Source organism: Triticum aestivum, chromosome 1A (genome assembly GCF_018294505.1).
Source record: "Triticum aestivum cultivar Chinese Spring chromosome 1A, IWGSC CS RefSeq v2.1, whole genome shotgun sequence".
NCBI lineage: Eukaryota > Viridiplantae > Streptophyta > Magnoliopsida > Poales > Poaceae > Triticum > Triticum aestivum.
Genome location: NC_057794.1, coordinates 440,495,779 through 440,515,317, shown reverse-complemented (window position 1 = coordinate 440,515,317; position 19,539 = coordinate 440,495,779). Strand labels below are relative to the sequence as shown.

At 46.0% G+C, this 19,539-nt stretch overlaps 1 pseudogene; it reads right to left on the bottom strand.

Moving 5' to 3' along the window:
- Positions 1-18,838: 18,838 nt before the first annotated feature.
- Positions 18,839-18,977, bottom strand: LOC123072741 (uncharacterized; annotated as a pseudogene).
- Between the last annotated feature and the right edge of the window lie 562 nt (positions 18,978-19,539).

Genomic DNA, 19,539 nt, shown 5'->3' with positions numbered 1-19,539 from the left:
AAAACACACTCAATTGACTGAGCCGTCAGTTTGGTGCGTTCGCGGGGGGCAAGAAGAACATAGCACACACATCCAAACATACGAAGAGCGGAGTAGTCGGGAGAGTGACCAGTGAGACACTCCATAGGAATACCACCCTGCAGAGCAGATGAGGGCTGGATGTTGATGAGATAGGTGGCTGCGGAAATAGCCTCAGCCCAAAAATGGGGTGGAAGGGAAGCAACAATCATCAGTGCACGAGCCGTCTCAAGCAAATGACGATGCTTTCGTTCGGCAACGCCATTCTGAGCATGAGCACCAGGACAAGAGAACTGGGCAAGAGTACCCTGTTCCGCGAGAAAACCACGCAATAGCTGAGAGATATACTCTCCAGCGGAGTCAGCACGAAAAGTGCGAATGAGCGTGGCAAACTGGGTGTGGACCATGGCAGCAAAATGTTTGTATATAGGGAGAAACTCGCTACGAGATTTCATGAAATAGAGCCAAGTGTAGCGAGAAAAATCATCAATAAACAAAACATAATAGCAATGACCACCTTTCGAATCAAAAGGAGCAGGACCCCAGACATCAGAATGAACTAAATCAAAAGGACGCTGAGATACAGACTCACTAGTAGGATAAGGTAACTGAGTCTGTTTGCCAAGTCTGCAACCATTACAATGTAAGGAGACATCTCTAGATACAGACCCTAAGAGGCCCTGACGAACTAAAGAAGACAAGCGAGAGCCACAGATGTGACCAAGGAGATGATGCCACTGCTGGAAGGACGCAGACGAAGAGGCAGTAAGAGCACGAGAGCTGGCAGAAGTGGTGGCAGCGGAAGGAACACAAAGCCAGTCAACCTCCCAAAGGCCCTCTGACTCATGTGTTGGGGAACGTAGCATAAATTCAAAATTTTCCTATGTGTCACCAAGATCTATCTATGGAGTCATCTAGCAACGAGGGAGGAGTGGATCTACATACCCTTGTAGATCGCGCGCGGAAGCGTTCAAGAGAACGGGGTTGATGGAGTCGTACTCGTCGTGATCCAAATCACCGATGATCCTAGCGCCGAACGGACGGCACCTCCGCGTTCAACACACGTACGGAGCAGCGACGTCTCCCCCTTCTTGATCCAGCAAGGGGGGAGGAGAGGTTGATAGAGATCCAGCAGCACGACGGCATGGTGGTGGAAGTAGCGGGATTCCAACAGGGCTTCGCCAAGCGCTGCGGGAGGAGGGAGATGTGTCATGGGAGGGAGAGGGAGGCGCCAGGGCTTAGGTTGTTGCTGCCCTCCCTTCCCCCACTATATATAGGGCCAAGGGAGAGGGCGGGCGCAGCCTTTGGCCCTTCCTCCAAGGAAGGGTGCGGCCAGGGAAGGAGTCCCTCCTCCCCAAGGCACCTCAGAGGTGCCTTCCCCCTTTAGGACTCTTCCTTTCCCTCTTCTCTTGGCGCATGGGCCTCCTGGGGCTGGTGCCCTTGGCCCATATAGGCCAAGGCGCACCCCCTACAGCCCATGTGCCCCCCCGGGCAGGTGGCCCCACCCGGTGGACCCCCGGGAGGCCGGGACCCTTCCGGTGGTCCCGGTACAATACCGGTGACCCCGAAACTTGTCCCGATGGCCGAAATAGCACTTCCTATATATAATTCTTTACCTTCGGACCATTCCGGAACTCCTCGTGACGTCCGGGATCTCATCCGGGACTCCGAACAACTTTCGGGTTACCGCATACTAATATCTCTATAACCCTAGCGTCACCGAACCTTAAGTGTGTAGACCCTACGGGTTCGGGAGACATGCAGACATGACCGAGATGACTCTCCGGTCAATAACCAACAGCGGGATCTGGATACCCATGTTGGCTCCCACATGTTCCACGATGATCTCATCGGATGAACCACGATGTCAAGGACTTAATCAATCCCGTATACAATTCCCTTTGTCTAGCGGTACGATACTTGCCCGAGATTCGATCGTCGGTATCCCGATACCTTGTTCAATCTCGTTACCGGCAAGTCTCTTTACTCGTTTCGTAACACATCATCCCGTGATCAACTCCTTGATCACATTGTGCACATTATGATGATGTCCTACCGAGTGGGCCCAGAGATACCTCTCCGTTTACACGGAGTGACAAATCCCAGTCTCGATTCGTGCCAACCCAACAGACACTTTCGGAGATACCTGTAGTGTACCTTTATAGCCACCCAGTTACGTTGTGACGTTTGGCACACCCAAAGCACTCCTACGGTATCCGGGAGTTGCACAATCTCATGGTCTAAGGAAATGATACTTGACATTAGAAAAGCTTTAGCATACGAACTACATGATCTTGTGCTAGGCTTAGGATTGGGTCTTGTCCATCACATCATTCTCCTAATGATGTGATCCCGTTATCAATGACATCCAATGTCCATGGTCAAGAAACCGTAACCATCTATTGATCAACGAGCTAGTCAACTAGAGGCTTACTAGGGACATGGTGTTGTCTATGTATCCACACATGTATCTGAGTTTCCTATCAATACAATTCTAGCATGGATAATAAACGATTATCACAAACAAGGAAATATAATAATAATCAATTTATTATTGCCTCTAGGGCATATTTCCAACAGTCTCCCACTTGCACTAGAGTCAATAATCCAGTTCACATCGCTATGTGACTAACACTCAAGGTCACATCCCCATGTGACTAACACCCAAAGAGTTTACTAGAGTCAATAATCTAGTTCACATTACCATGTGATTAACACTCGATGAGTTCTAGGTTTGATCATGTTATGCTTGTGAGAGATGTTATAGTCAACGGGTCTGAATCTTTCAGATCCGTATGTACTTCGCAAATCTCTATGTCATCTTGTAGATGCAGCTACTACGCTATATTTGGAGCCATTTCAAATAACTGTTCTACTACACGAATCCAGTTTACTACTCAGAATAATCTGGATTAGTGTCAAAGTTTGCATCAGCGTAACCCTTTACGACGAACTCTTTTACCACCTCCATAATCGAGAAAATTCCTTAGTCCACTAGTTACTAAGGATAACTTTGACCGCTGTCCTGTGATCCATTCTTAGATCACTCTTGTACCCCTTGACTGACTCATGGCAAGGCACATTTCAGGTGCGGTACACAGCATAGCATACTGTAGAGCCTATGTCTTAAGCATAGGGGACGACCTTCGTCCTCTCTCTCTATTCTGCCGTGGTCGAGCTTTAAGTCTTAACTTCATACCTTACAACTCAGGCAAGAACTCCTTCTTCGACTGATCCATCTTGAACACCTTCAAGATCATGTCAAGGTATGTGCTCATTTGAAAGCACCATTAAGCGTTTTGATCTATCCTTATAGATCTTGATGCTCAATGTTCAAGTAGCTTAATCCAGGCTTTCCATTAAAAAACACTTTCCAAATAACCCTATATGCTTTCCAGAAATTCTACGTCATTCCTGATCCACAATATGTCAACAACATATATTCATCAGAAATTCTATAGTGCTCCCACTCACTTCTTTGGAAATACAAGTTTCTCATAAACTTTGTATACACCCAAAACTTTGATCATCTTATCAAAGCATACATTCCAACTCCAAGATGCTTACTCCAGTCCTTAGAAGGATTGCTGGAGCTTTGCATACTTATTAGCATCTTTTAGGATTGACAAAACCTTCCGGTTGTATCACATACAACCTTTCCTCAAGAAAATCGTCGAGGAAACAATGTTTTGACATCCTATCTGCAAGATTTCATAAATAATGCAGTAATTGCTAATATAATTCCAACAGACTCTTAGCATCGCTACGAGTGAGAAAGTCTCATCGCAGTCAACTCCTTGAACTTGTCGGAAAACATCTTAACGACAAGTCGAGCTTTCTTAATGGTGATACCTACTATCATTGTCCGTCTTCCTTTTAAAATCCATATGTACCTAACAACCTTACGACCATCAAGTAGTTCTCCCAAAGTCTACACTTTGTTTTCATATATGGATCCTCTCTCGGATTTTATGGCCTCGAGCCATTTATCGGAATCCGGGCCCACCATCGCTTCTCCATGGCTCGTAGGTTCATTGTTGTCTAGCAACATGACTTCCAAGACAGGATCACGTACCACTCTGAAGTAGTACGCATCCTTGTCATCCCACGAGGTTTGATAGTGACTTGATCTGAAGTTTCATGATCACTATCTTAAGCTTCCACTTCAATTGGTGTAGGTGCCACAGGAACAACTCCTGTGCCCTGCCACACACTAGTTGAAGAGACGGTTCAATAACCTCATCAAGTCTCCACCATCCTCCCACTCTATTCTTTCGAGAGAAACTTTTCCTCGAGAAAGGACCCGATTCTAGAAACAATCCCTTATTGCTTTCTAATCTGAGACAGGAGGTATACCCAACTGTTTTGGGTGTCCTATGAAGATGCATTTATCCGCTTTGGGTTCGAGCTTATCATCTCGAAACCTTTTCACATAAGCGTCGCAGCCCCAAACTTTTAAGAAATGACAGCTTAGGTTTCTCTAAACCATAGTTCATACGGTGTCATCTCATCGGAATTACTTGGTGCCCCTTTTAAAGTGAATGTGGTTGTCTCTAATGCCTAACCCATAAACTATTGTGGTAATTCGATAAGAGACATCATGGTATGCATCATATCCAATAGGGTGCAGTTATGATGTTCGGACACACCATCATACTATGGCGTTCCAGGCTGTATCAGTTGTGAAACAATTTCCACAATGTCTTAATTCTGTGCCAAACTCGTAATTCAGATATTCCTCTCTATGATCATATCATAGATACTTTATCCTCTTGTCACGACGATCTTTCAACTTCACCCTGAAACTACTTGAACCTTTCAATAATTCAGACTCGTGATTCATCAAGTAAATATACTCAACATCTACTCAAATTATCTGTGAAGTAAGAACATAACAATATCCACTACACGCCTCAGCACTCATTGGACTGCACACATCAAAATGTATTACTTCCAACAAGTTGCTTTCTAGTTCCATTTTACTGAAAATGAGGCTTTCAGTCATCTTGCCCATGTGGTATGATTTGCATGTCTCAAGTGATTCAAAATCAAGTGAGTCCAAACGATCCATCTGTATAGAGTTTCTTCATGCATATCTACCAACAAACATGGTTCGCATGTCTCAATCCTTTCAAAAATGAGTGAGTCCAAAGATTCATCAACATGGAGCTTCTTCATGCATTTTATACCGATATGACTTAAGTGGCAGTCCCACAAGTAGGTGGTACTATCATTACTATCTTATATCTTTTGGCATGAACATGTGTATCACTATGATCGAGATTCAATGAACCATTCATTTTAGGTGCAAGACCATTGAAGGTATTATTCAAATAAACAGAGTAACCATTATTCTCTTTAAACTGAATAACCGTATTGCGATAGACATAATCCCATCATGTCTACGCTCAACGCAAACACCAATCTCGATGGTAGAGGGAGCGTACGATATTTGATCAACCTTGGAAATACTTCCAACACATATCGTCATCTCACCTTTATCTAGTCTCCGTTTATTCCGTAGCTTTTATTTCGAGTTACTAACACTTAGCAACCGAACCGGTATCTAATACCCTGGTGCTACTAGGAGTACTAGTAAAGTACACATCAACACAATGTATATCCAATATACTTCTATCGACCTTGCCAGCCTTCTCATCTACCAAGTATCTAGGGTAATTCTGCTCCAGTGGCTGTTCCCCTTATTACAGAAGCACTTAGTCTCAGGTTTGGGTTCAACCTTGGGTTTCTTCACTAGAGCAGCAGCTGAATTGCCGTTTCATGAAGTATCCCTTTTTGCCCTCGCCCTTCTTGAAACTAGTGGTTTCACCAACCATCAACAATTGATGCTCCTTCTTGATATCTACTTTTGTGGTGTCAAACATCGCGAATATCTCAAGGATCATCATATATGTCCCTGATATATTATAGTTCATCACGAAGCTCAAGCAGCTTGGTGGTAATGACTTCGGAGAAACATCACTATATCATGTGGAAGATCAACTCCCACTCGATTCAAATGATTGTTGTACTCGGACAATCTGAGCACAAGCTCAACAATTGAGCTTTTCTCCCTTAGTTTGCAGGCTAAGAAAATCGTCGGAGGTCTTATACCTCTTGACATGGGCACGAGCCTGAAATCCCAATTTCAGCCCTCGAAACATCTCATATGTTTTGCGATGTTTCAAAACGTCTTTGGTGCCTCAACTCTAAACCGTTTAACTGAACTATCACGTAGTTATCAAAATTTGTATGTCAGATGTTCCCAACATCTACAGGCGACGTTCGAGGTTCAGCACACCGAGCGGTGCATTAAGGACATAAGCCTTCTATGAATCAATGAGGCGCAGCCTTTGTCCCTTCCTCCAAGGAAGGGTGCGGCCAGGGAAGGAGTCCCTCCTCCCCAAGGCACCTCGGAGGTGCCTTCCCCCTTTAGGACTCTTCCTTTCCCTCTTTTCTTGGCGCATGGGCCTCTTGGGGCTGGTGCCCTTGGCCCATATAGGCCAAGGCGCACCCCCTACAGCCCATGTGCCCCCCCGGGCAGGTGGCCCCACCCGGTGGACCCCCGGGACCCTTCTGGTGGTCCCGGTACAATATCGGTGACCCTGAAACTTGTCCCGATGGCCGAAATAGCACTTCCTATATATAATTCTTTACCTCCGGACCATTCCGAAACTCCTCGTGACGTCCGGGATCTCATCCGGGACTCCAAACAACTTTCGGGTTACCGCATACTAATATCTCTATAACCCTAGCATCACCGAACCTTAAGTGTGTAGACCCTACGGGTTCGGGAGACATGCAGACATGACCGAGATGACTCTCCGGTCAATAACCAACAGCGGGATCTGGATACCCATGTTGGCTCCCACATGTTCCATGATGATCTCATCGGATGAACCACGATGTCAAGGACTTAATCAATCCCGTATACAATTCCCTTTGTCTAGCAGTACGATACTTGCCCGAGATTCGATCGTCGGTATCCCGATACCTTGTTCAATCTCGTTACCGGCAAGTCTCTTTACTCGTTTCGTAACACATCATCCCATGATCAACTCCTTGATCACATTGTGCACATTATGATGATGTCCTACCGAGTGGGCCTAGAGATACCTCTCCGTTTACACGGAGTGACAAATCCCAGTCTCGATTCGTGCCAACCCAACAGACACTTTCGGAGATACCTGTAGTGTACCTTTATAGCCACCCAGTTACGTTGTGACGTTTGGCACACCCAAAGCACTCCTACGGTATCCGGGAGTTGCACAATCTCATGGTCTAAGGAAATGATACTTGACATTAGAAAAGCTTTAGCATACGAACTACATGATCTTGTGCTAGGCTTAGGATTGGGTCTTGTCCATCACATCATTCTCCTAATGATGTGATCCCGTTATCAATGACATCCAATGTCCATGGTTAGGAAACCGTAACCATCTATTGATCAACGAGCTAGTCAACTAGAGGCTTACTAGGGACATGGTGTTGTCTATGTATCCACACATGTATCTGAGTTTCCTATCAATACAATTCTAGCATGGATAATAAACGATTATCACAAACAAGGAAATATAATAATAATAATCAATTTATTATTGCCTCTAGGGCATATTTCCAACATCATGGCGCCGGGGGCCAGCACCAACCAAAGCGTTGGTGCGACGATCCTGAATGGAGCAAGAGTCGGTATCAAGAATGACACAACAACCAGAATCAGTAAGTTGGGCAGCGGAAAAAAGATTCATGAGGAACATGAGAAACACTCGGAACGGAAAAGGATGGAGTGGAAAGAACACCACGACTAGCAACAGGAAGAGAAGTGCCATCGGCAGTAAGAACATTAACAGGTGAATCAAGAGGTCGGAGAGAAGACAACACGGAAGAATCAGAAGACATATGAAAGGAGGCTCCAGAATCCAGAACCCACGAGGATGTACCTGACTATGTAGATGCTGGTGATGGTGAGGAAGAGGATGCAGTCACAGCAACAGTAGAGCCAGTCGACGAGGAGCCTGAGGAAGCAAGAAGACGCTTCAGGCGAACAATGTCCTGGTCAGTGAGTGACGGAGTTGAGGAAGACACAGGAGGTCCGCTGGATGAGGAGCGCCTCTGGTCTCTCTTCTTCAGGCGAGAATCAGACTCTGGGTGACCTGGTCGGGAGCAGTAACCACAGACGGTGTCACGGCGCGACGTGCCCTTCTCAGCATATGGAGAACGGCTTACCCCCCTGGAGGAGTAGGCAGGAGCGGCGGAGTGCTGAGGCGAGCAGGCGACACAGGAGCTCGGGCGACCAGCACGGACGAAACCAGAAGTAACCCAGCAGAGCGAAGGCGGGTCTCCTCAGCACGAAGCTCAGCAAGTATCTCTGAGATAGGAACACGACCACGAGCAAGCAAGTGAGCACGGCGAGGTTCGAACTCAGACCGGAGACGAGATAAGAACTCATGGACTCGCTGAAACTCGAGATCAGATCGAGTAGTCTGACAGCAACGACAGGCTCCACAAACAACTGTCCGAAGAGTCAAGCTGGCGCCAGATGGCAGAACACTGTGAATAGAACTCATCAACAGAAGAATCACTTTGCTGGAGTGCGTGCTCCTGGCGCACGACGGATAGGTAGAGAGCATCACCAGAGGGCTGATAGCGCTGACAGAGGTAAGACCACATCGCTACAACAGTGCCAAGTCCCATGAACTCCGAAGCAAACTGAGGGAGAACACTCGCAGTGAGAACAGCAATAGCTCGAGCATCATCATTGCACCACTGAGTGTAAGCAGACAGATCATCCCGGTACACAAAGAGTGCACCGGAATAAGCGGATACCTGCTGATCATAAGCATCAATCGCAATATCATCTAGAACCTTGGCAGCATCGCGGTCAGCCTGAGAAGTATCAGCAGCAAGGACCGGTGGCACGGGTGGGATTGGAGCCACGGGCGCCACCGGGCATGGCGGACAGGGGACCTCGCCATAGAGAACACCCCACAGAAGGAGTCCACGCATATGGATCTGCATGAAGCCCACAAACTCAGCATAGTTGGTGCCATCAAAGATCACCGAGCACCGAGGGACCGCGACATAGCCCGAAGAGGACATGAGGAAGTCACTCTGCTGCTGTTGTCTGCGTTTTTTTTTGGTTGGTCAATGGGCCCTCAACCGCATCTGGATCGAGAGAAAGGCTCGAACCAATGCCCGATCTGGATCGACCATGACCAGAGAGGCGATCTGGATGAGAAAGGCTCGAACGAGCGCCCGATCTGGATCGACCACGACCAGAGAGGCAGGGGGCGGTGACCTGGAGGAGACCCGGCAGCCCGACCGGGGGGCGGCGGCGGCCGGACCGGGGAGCAGCGGCAGCGGTCGGACCGGGGGGAAGCGGCGGCGGCCGGACTGAGCGGCAGCGGCGACCAGTCGAGGCGGCCTCAACACAGTAGCGGCTGCTGCCGAACGGGGCGACGGCGACGGCCGAAAGGAGCGGGAACGGAGACGAGTGGGGGAGGAAGCAGCCAGCAAGACCAGAGACGGTCAGCCTCAGGCTGCAACAGGAGCAGAGGAGAGCGCCGAGCAACGAGCCGGACGGCGGCAGCGACGAGGAAGGAGCATGCACGGAGTTGCAGTGTGCGGGAGAGAGGCTAACCTAGCATCTGATGCCATGTTAGATAAGTGAGCAACTGATCTTTACTGAGGGCCTACGGCCAGTACATATACAGACGTGGTAAAGTGCAGAAAAGCCCCTTATACAATGTGGATACACACAATGAACTATATACATCTAACAGAGCAAACGTCCGACGGAATGGTTAGATCGACTTCTTCTATAAAAGCAACAGAGATGATACTGAAGGTGTCCAAGATCCAGCAAGAAGTAGCTAGGCGGTTGTCGGCATCATATTATGTATTGCTTTGTGAGGGACATTCATTATCTCTTTGTAGATACTGGGCATCAGAGGCATCGGGAATGTATTTACGCCAAGGTTGTGCGGTGTTACTTGAGCAGACGGGTTAAGTAACTCCACTTGTGGATGATTAGCACCCGGGGTAGATCACTAGACAGTACTGATGCAGAGGCTAGAAGCCTCTTCTATATTCTACGATCGGGTACCCAAGTTGATTTTACGTTTGCAAAGCCTTGTCATGGTTCCTTGCTGTAATGCCCCGTTGTGGCAGCAGTGGGACGTGAGCAGAGAATACTATTATTGCTTGTGGAGAAAAACCAACCTAAGAGCGTCTCCAGCAGCTAGTTTATATGGTCATGCATCTATAGTTCTTGGTCCAGTTCATGTAGCTGTTGACACACCCGCTGCATAATCCAGACAATTTGCTTGTATGCAGTCAATTAGTTCCTGGATATGATAGTATAGTCTTAGGTCGTGCTTGCATTTCCCTTTAGCTAGCCGTTCACTAGTTTGACAATGGTGTGGGTTTTGCAGATCAACGTAGTTTCATGTGTTAGAAAACACTAATAGCGAGATATATAGGGTTCTGCAGATTTCCTGCAACATGCAATATTTTCTGTTAAATCATCTCTCTTTTTGGAAGGCCCTAGTGGGGAATGATGAATGTTGATGTGGAATCGGACTGTCAGGCTCTAATTAATGCAGTCAAAGGCAAGGCGTCTGATCTAGCAGCTGAAGGAGTGATCTTCAGGGACATCCGGCAGTTTGCTCGTTTAAACTTTACTATTATTTCTTTCCCTTTTGCCCCCAGGGCGTGTAATAAGCTAGCACACTCCATAGCTGCCTTTGGTGCACATTGTGATGCGACTAAGCAAATTTGGTCTAAGGACCTGCCTGACGATGTAAACGTCTTGATGGCCAGCCTTGGAGCTGAGCCGGTGTGATTTATGGAATCGGAAGTGTTCCATCTCAAAAAAAAAATTGAGCAGATAACCAGTACTGGTCCTCTACTTCCTATGGTCAGATCAATAGGCACTGATGATGTAGGGGCTAGCAGCGGCCGAGTTGATTTTACATCTCTAAAGCCTTGTTATGGTTCCTTGCCTGCCGAATGTACGAAGAACAAAGTGTATGAGCTGGTTAATCATGTGTGTGTATACCCACCTCTCTGCTTCATCTATTCTGTTTTCATTAAACTCTAGTCTCAAAGAAAAGATAGTACATACATGGATGACTCATAGCTTGCGTGGTTAGTGGAGGTAGTTCATGGTTGTACCTCTAGTTTTTTTTTTGCGGGGGGTACCTCTAGTTCACCAGGACCGAATCTTAGGTTTGATATCTTGTGTGTCTTACGAAGATGGACTGGTTTTAAGCAACAAATGTTAGTAACGAGGAGTTATTGTTGACTTCATCAATCTTAAACCTCCACGACTCTAGTGTATATGTGTGTATGTCTTTATTATACTTTATGTTTCTAAATGAAATCCATATGACAATTATATGTTCCAATAACATCAAGCATCCAAACAGAGAATATAATTGTACACTCTATTGTTTAGGCTAACTGTCGGATGCACGAATAATCAATGGTCTAAACTCAATCTTTTCACTGTGCATTCACGTATTTGCTTCTAATAAGTATCTTTTGGAGGACCTCAAATATACAAATTAAAATAGTACAAAAAACAGCTTTTTAGGAGATATGAGTTGTACAGGCACTAGTGGATTGATGGAGCTAGATACATGCCATGTGGTCATTACTGTGGTTAAAAGGTGATCGATATCATTGCAAGTCTTTCCACACAGAAAATATCATTGTAAGTCTTTCCACACAAAAAATATCATTGTAAGTCATAAAGATTATGCTGATCAAAGAACAGAACCAGAACTTGAAGGGGAGTCAGATACTTGGTGAAGAGGAATGTGTGAATTCAAGGAGTTCGCTAGTTTTTTCAGTTTGGTCCAATAGGAGTTAAGAAAGAAGGAAAAAGTTTTCGTGGGTTAGGCATATGCATGATGGAATGGCTAGATCGACTTCTTTTATAAAAGCAACTGATGATACTGAAGGGGTCCAAGATATAGTATGTATTGCTTTGTGAGGGGCATTCCCTAACCTCGCTGTAGATATTGGGCATTGGAGGCACCGGAAATTTATTTATGCCATGGTTAGGAAGTGCACCACAACTTATGTGTCCAATTTGAGCAACCGGGTTGAATAATTGTACTAGTGATGATTGGTTCCCATGGTCAGATTAGTGGCCACTACTAATACATATGCTAGAATCCTCTTCTACCGTCTACCATCGGGTACCTTAGTTGATTTTACTTCTCCAAAGCCTTTTCCCAAACTCTCATACAATGGTTGCTTGTGGAAAACAACCGGCATTAGGTAGGAGACATGATTGGGAGGAATAAGGAGCAAACAACTAGACAAAATAGGTTTCTCTTAGTTCTATTTGGTACCTCACGTGATTGATGTGACTTGCTTATGTAGCTGCTGAGTTGGCATGTCCAGGAGACCCATTGTTAGCATCCAAGTTGGAATAACCCAAACTCACCCACGTTTTGAACGTTTATGCGCACACGGGCCAACATTCAGCGGAGAGCCCACTCCATCTCAAAATCCCAAGACTAAAGGGAGGAACGAATCTCTCCCTTATAAACTGGTTGTGGCCTCCTCCCATAAGCAAGATGGGACTAAACCCGAGCCAGTCTCACTGACGTACAACAACCCTAACATCCATGCCCATTTTCACCACACATAATGTAGTGCGCCTCAATGTGGGCATAATACTGTTTTTTAGGGAAAGCCTTCATAGCAGTTTTTGTTCATTAGTGTAACACTTACGTCGTTTGAGATTAGAATCATAATAAATGAAGGAGATTGGGACGAAAAAACCGGACCCCTCCCCCCCCCCCCCCCCCCCCGGCGACGCTCCCACTCCCGCGAGGGAAACCCTAGTGACCATGCCATGCCCTCCTCCTCACTCCATCTTCCACTCGTCGCGCCTTGGGGCTTAGGTCACACTTGCATTTACTTTAGCTAGCCATTCACTAGTATGATATTGCCATGGGTTCTGCAGATCAATGTAGTTTGATGTGTTAGGAAACACTAATTGTGCCGAAGTGGATAATAGTGATTCATTTGTTTAGGTGTATCATTTCTCTTAACCACTTCCGTGTGAAGTTCCTAAAATATCCGTGATATATCTGCTTTCTTGCAGCCCATGCACACCTTTTATTGGTCCGTCTATTTTTTGTTCAAAAAGGAAAAATGATTTAACAGTAAATATTGCAAGTTACAGTAACTCTAGTGACTTGTGCATCTATGTCGAGGGACAAGATGTGAATGTGGTTGACAAGGGTTTTTGTATCAAGAGAGCACCTCATAGCTTTCTCTGATTGTGCCTGATGCCATCTTTAGTGTTTATGATTCATGACCTTATGAAGGTCCTTGGCCAAGTGGTCAGTTCCTTTTAATCTATGCCCAAAGATCTCTTATTTCCAGCTTGCACTCAAGCTCTTCGTTGACATGCCTAAACCGTCACATCTGCAGTCTCAAACATTCCATTTCAGTTGATCAATGAATGTGATGTATATAAAGTGCTTCTGGTGCAGATAAAGCACTTGATTGCTTGTTTGTGTTACAATTGATCAAGGCCTATACTCTGTATCTAATATATATGGTCTCAGATATACGTACAAAGTAATAAAACAGTACAAAAAACATGATTCATGAGATATGAGTTGTACATGCACTAGTGGATTAAATTGGTGGATCTAGATACATGCCATGTGTTCACTAACGTGGTTAAAAGGTGATCGATATTATTGCAAGTCATAAAGACCAATAGCTGTTAAGAAAGAACGGAACTGGGAGTTGAAGGGGAGTTATCTACTTGGAGAAGAGGAAGGTGTGAAGTTAAGGGGTTGGCTAGTGTTTTCAGTGTGGTCCAATGTCAGTTAAGAGAAGTAGGAGAAACTTCACGTGGGCCAAGCATGCATTATGGAATGGCTAGATCGACTTCTATAAAAGCAATGGAGATGATACTGAAGGGGTTCCAAGATCTAGCAAGAAGTAACTAGGGTGTGGTCGGAACCATATTATGTATTGCTTTGTGAGGGACATTCATCATTGGGTGTAGAAAAACACTCTCATATCTCTTTGTAGATACTGGGAATTAGAGGCATCATGAATCTATTCACGCCCAGGTTAGGAGGTGTAGCTTGAGGGTTAAGTAATTGTACTTGGGGATGATTAGTACCCGGGTCAGATCAGTAGGCACTACTGATGCAGAGGCCAGAAGCCTCTTCTATATTCTACGATCGGGTAGCCGAGTTGATTTGACGTCTCTAAAGCCTTGTCATGATTCCTTGATGTAATGACCCGTTGTCGCGATGTTCGTGGGACGTGAGTATAGCTGATACTACGATTGCTTGTGTATAACAACCGACATAAGAGCATCTCCAACAACTCGTCTATATGGTCGTCTGTAGTTCTTGGTCTAGTTCATGTACATGCTTACACACCCAATGCGTAATCCAGACAGTCTACTTGTGTATAGTTGAATTTATTCCTGGATATGATAGTATAGGCTTAGGTTATGCTTGCATTTACTTTAGCTATCCGTTCATTTGTTGGACATTGGTGTGTATTCTACAGATCAACTAGTTTTGTTTACATTGCAGATCAACGAGTTTGATGTGTTAGAAAATCCTGATAATGAGATGTTGGATAATGGTGATTGAAAGATTTGAGGCGTGGAAGCGTATGCAATTCTGCAGGGACGCATGCATGTTTATATAACTCAACAAGTTTACGATCGGTAGGTAGTTGGTAATCTTGACCCATACTCCAAGCTATACAAGAGATGAGATCATATCTACTCTAACTACCTGCCTAGATTACAATACGCACGCATATATGCATATACCATCATGACACACATGTCACGTTACAAAGATACAAGCCTATCGTTTAACATCCTCCCTCAATCTTAACATATCAAGGTTTAGATTGTTTCTGAAGGCTTGAAGCTGTCGAACTTGCAGTGGTTTGGTAAACCCATCAGCTACTTGATCTTCGGTTGGGATGAACTTTATCTCTAACTTCTTCTGAGCAACTCTTTCTCGAAAAAAATGAAAATCAATCCCTATGTGTTTTGTCCTTGCATGAAACACATGATTTGCAGAAAGGTATGTTGCTCCTAGATTATCACACCATATAGGCGTGACACATGTGGTCTATAGACACCCAACTCATCAAGTAGTGTTTTCACCCACATTGCCTCAGCAGTAGCATTTGCTAGTGACTTGTATTCTCCCTCAGTACTTGATCTTGAGACAGTTGCTTGTTTCTTTGCTTGCCATGACACAAGGTTGGAGCCAAGAAACATTGCAAAGCCCCCTGTGGACTTTCTATCATCTAGACATCCCGCCCAATCTGCATCAGAGAAGGCACTTACTGTAGTTGATGGAGACCTGCATATACTTAGTCCTACTCCAGTGCTTCCCCGAATGTATCTCGGTATTCTCTTCATAGTTGTCCAATGCAAAGAGATTGGTGCATGCAAGAACTGACACACCTTATTAATTGAGAATGATATGTCAGGTCTTGTTAATGTAAGATATTGAAGTGCTCCAACTATACTTCGATATTTTGTTCCCTCTTCTAGACTTAGCAGTTTGCCTTCATTCAATGAAATTTTTTCTGTGGTTGACATAGGTGTACTAGAAGGTTTACAATCCCTCATTCCTACACGACTTAAAACATCAGAAGCATATTTCTCTTGGGTGAGCAAAATACCATCTCGCACCTTCTTTACTTCAATGCCTAAGAAGTAGTGCAACTCTCCCAAATCTTTTAGGTCAAATTCACTTTTTAAGTTTCTTAGAAAGGCTAATGTGGAATCTTGTGAGGAGCTTGCTACAATTATGTCATCAACATAAATCAACATGTATATGATCACCTTTCCTTTCTTGAAGAAGAATAAGGAAGTATCTCCCTTTGATGGGCAGACTCCAAGCTGTTGCAACTTGAGGCTCAGTCTTGAATACCATGCCCTTGGTGCTTGCTTTAAACCATACAAGGCTTTATCCAACCTGCATACATGGTTAGGTCTGGAGCTACTTTCAAAGCCTGGTGGTTGCCGCATACCTCTTCCTCGAGAACACCATGTAGAAACGCATTCTGAACATCCAATTGGCGAAGATTCCATCCCCTGGAAATAGCAACAGACAGAACTAAGTCTGATAGTAGCAGCCTTCACTACTGGACTAAATGTGTCCTCATAATCAATGCCATAATGTTGTTTGAAACCTTTAGCTACTAGCATAGCTTTATATCTATCTATTGTTCCATCTACCTTCTTTTTAATTTTGTATACCCATTTATAGTCTGTAATATTCCTCCCTGGCTTCGGTGGAACTAAGTGCCAGGTGTTGTTCTTCATTAAAGCATCATACTCAATACTCATAGCATTTTTCCAATTTTTATCATGCAAGGCTTCTAGCACATTCTGTGGCTCACCAGTAGCTGCAAAGTTCACAAACTTAAAGTTTTTGTCATACCTGACCGTGCCATCCTTGGGCACTAGGGGTTTGTTAATACCTCGCTGTGAACGAGTGACCCGCGTGGTTATAGTTGGTGTAGCCACAGCAGATCTGGTAGCAGCCATAGAGGATCCCATTCCTCGTACTGACACGGATGGCGGCAGTGAATCACCCTCGATAGCCGCGCGATCGGTCAGTTGGGAATCCGCGGTCTCCCGCGAACTATCGGGTGATGATGGCGACCCGTGATCACGGGCACTCACCGGGCTGTAGGCGCCATCATTGCGCTGTGGGGCCGACGCCTCAGCCCCAGCTGGCTCTCGACATGTCACACGTGACGACGTGGGTGTGTCATCCCCGCCCGACCACACTGACACGCCAGACTGCGTGGCGCGCACTAACGGGCTGGATCCACCATGCACGGTTGGCGGCGGCAAATCACTCCCGGGGTCCGCGCTGGTCCTGCCTGCTCCTTCTACACCAAATCGCTCGGGATCGGTGCTATCAGTGCTGGCAGCTGTACCAGCCTCGTGTCCAGCGCCTGTACAACTTTGGTGCTGCATAAAATCATGGTTTAGAATAGCATTTGTTTTTCACTGTTTTCATTAGTAGCATCGGAACGGCTATTAAGCAAATGATCATCGACATTTATTTCACCCCCTTGATCAGTTGGATTGAGAAGCTCTGGAGGCAGTAGAAGAATTTCTGCTTGAAGACGAGCCCCTGCGTTTGGGTGCAAGGCAGCAAAGGGAAACACGATTTCATCAAAAACCGTGTCTCTGGAGATATAGACTCGCCCAGTTGAGATGTCTAAACACTTAAAACCTTTATGAAGATTACTATACCCCAAGAAGGCACACTGTTTTGAGAGAAATTGGAGCTTGTGTGTATTGTAAGGGCGTAGGTTTGGCCAGCAGGCGCACCCAAAGATCCGAAGAGTAGAATAATTGGGTTTTTCATGGGATAGTTTCTCAAGAGGTGTTTCAAACTTGATGACTTTGCTTGGAAGCCCTGTTAATGAGATAAGTGGCTGCAATGAAGGCCTCATCCCAAAACTTCAGAGGCATGGATGCTTGAGCTAGGAGGGAGAGTCCAACTTCGACAATGTGTCTATGTTTTTGTTCAGCTGACCCGTTTTGCTGGTGAGCATGAGGACAAGAGACATGGTGTGATATGCCAATGTGAGTAAAAAAGGAATTTAACTTGACATACCCCCCCCCCCCCCCCGAGTCAGTCTAAAGGGCAAGAATCTTGCGATCAAATTGTCTCTCAACGAGTTTTTGGAAGTCATGAATTTTTTGAAAAACTTATCACTTATGTTTGATTAGGTAGATCCATGTGAACTTACTGAAATCATCTATGAAGCTCACATAGTATTTCTTTCTACCTATAGACTCAACATCAGGTCCCCACACATCGGAAAAATAAGCTCCAAAGGAAACTTTGATTCACTTATTGATTTTGGATAAGGCAGCTGATGGCTTTTGCCTTTTTGACAAGAATCACAAATAAAATTGCTGTTGAACAGCTTGACACACGGTAGCTTATTCTGACTAATTATTTTGCTAACAATAGTAGATGAAGGATGTCCTAGATGCCGGTGCCACCTATCCGAGGAGGGTGTGACACTGAGCGCTTGCTTCTTGGCGCCTTGTCCCGTGTGTTTAACATGGTATAGACCTCTTCTACCCTTGCCTTGGAGAAGGACCCTCCTCGTTCCCCGATCATTTACAAAAAAAGAATAGGGATGAATTTCAACGAAGGAATTGTTGTCAACAGCAAGACGACTTGCAGAGATTAGGGTTTTGTTTGCTTCGGGTACGTGAAGTATATTATTTAGATGAAAATCATGATCTTGGGTATGAATAGCTGAATGCCAATGTGTCTAATAACCATACCTCATCCACTCGCAGTATGAATCTGCTCATTTCCAGTGTAGCGGTCTCACACTGTCAGCTTCTCCACGTCTCCTGTGATGTGGTTGGTGGCACCACTTTCCAAGTATCAGTTGGTGTCCACCCCATACTTCGGTGCAGCAAGGTTGGCCGATTTCTCCTCCACACCTTGGTAGGATTCGTCGTAGCGTTTCCAGCACTTCCAGGCTGGGTGACCCATCTTGGCACAGATCTAGCACTGGACCCTGGGTGCAGAGTCATGGTTGTTGGTGTAGTTGCCTCCGCTGCTGCCATTGCTATTGTTGTGTGTGCCACCGCCGCGACCTCCTGATCGGGGGTAGCCGCGCCCACCGCGGTCACCACCGTTGCCGCCTTGTCTACGGCCGTGATCACCACCGCCGCCACCAGGTTTGCGACCTTGGATAGCAGCGTTGGCAGAGGATTGTGGCCCTCCGCCTCGGAGACCCAGCCTCGTTTCGAAGCTAAGCAGCTGTGAGAACAGCTCAGCCACGGTGACCGGCTCCACCCAGGAACACATGGCAGACACCACCAGATCGAAGTCTTCTTCGAGCCCGGCCAGGATGTGTGAGACGATGTCGTCCTCATCCACCCTCTTCCCTGTGGCTATCAGCTTGTCGCAGAGGGACTTGATCTTCCTAACATAGTTAGTGATGGAGGAGTTGCCCTTCTGCAAGTTTGCGAGGGCGATGCGAACATTGGTGGTCTGGGAACGGGTGTGGGATGCAAGCAACCCTTCAACCGTATTCCATAGCTCTGCTGAGGTGTGGCAAGACGTGACCTGGATGGCTATCTCAAGAGGAAGAGTCGTCAGGAGATAGGAGAAGGCTTGTTGATCTTGTGCATACCAGGCTTGGAACTCAAGGTTCGGCACCTTCGCCATGGTCTTGTCGTCAGATGCAGTCACATCGATCTGCATGGGTGGTGGTGGTTGCTCGACATCGAGGTACTTGACCATCTGTGCCCCCGGATTGCCGAGAGCATGGTCTCCCGCCATAGTGCTTGATTGCCCTTCGTGAGCTTCTCGGTGGCGGCGTGAACAAATGGCGAGGATGGGAAGGAACTTCAAGACGCTACCATGGATGAGCTCGAGGATGGCTCTGGTTACCATGAAAGATTTGAGGTGTGGAAGTGTATGCAATTTTGCTGGGACGCGT